Source organism: Bison bison, unplaced genomic scaffold (assembly GCF_000754665.1).
Source record: "Bison bison bison isolate TAMUID 2011002044 unplaced genomic scaffold, Bison_UMD1.0 scf7180017864343, whole genome shotgun sequence".
Classification (NCBI taxonomy): domain Eukaryota; kingdom Metazoa; phylum Chordata; class Mammalia; order Artiodactyla; family Bovidae; genus Bison; species Bison bison.
The window spans coordinates 4,723,029-4,723,762 of NW_011494915.1; the positions used below are offsets into that span (position 1 = coordinate 4,723,029).

At 43.9% G+C, this 734-nt stretch overlaps 1 pseudogene; it reads left to right on the forward strand.

The window, feature by feature from the left end:
* Window positions 1-734, forward strand: part of LOC104999110 — a 6,622-nt pseudogene extending 5,888 nt beyond the window's left edge.

A 734-nucleotide genomic window follows, 5' to 3' on the forward strand; every position in this document is an offset into this window, starting at 1 on the left:
GGCACCAAAGTGACTGACTCCATGGACATGAGTTTGAGCAAGCTCCTGGAGTTGGTGATGGACAGGGAAGCCTGGCATGCTGCAGTCCATGGGGTAGCATAGAGTCAGACACGATTGAGTGACTGAACTGACTCACTGAAAGAGTTCCGTTGCTGTCTAGAAGGGAGAATTTGGGAGGATGTAATATGAGTGAGTCTTCTGTCTCATAGAATGAATGTGGATAGTAGCAAACAAATAACTTTTTTAAGAAAAATTATGAACTCTGTTTATTTACAAAAATCACTTGTGTAAAAAGTTTTAAATGAGTCATCTTTGCATATATGAACTTTATCAGTAGAGAATTCTGGACACAGTTACATTCTTATTTTTGTTCCTCAGCCTCCACTTTATTTTTATTTTTTTTTTAATTCGAGCTTGCTGCCCACACTGGGACTTAAGATCCTGTATGTCTGTGGGTCCCGTAGAGGTGTCTGAAAAGTCACCTTCACAGTTTTGGCTGTGCTCTTCGGCGGCACATTCTCTTTCTGTGACAGACGGAGAACGGACGGCCTTCCGGTAAGTTCCGGGGGTGAAAACAGGAAGTCGCAATTTTCCCTACTTTTGTCACCAGTGACGTTTTCGTCACTGAAGAGATGCAGACTCATTCTGTCGGCCGCCGCGCGGAGCCCAGGGTGGGAAGTACCGAGCTCCTCAGCCTCCACTTTAATAGACAGAAATATTACTACTATACTTAG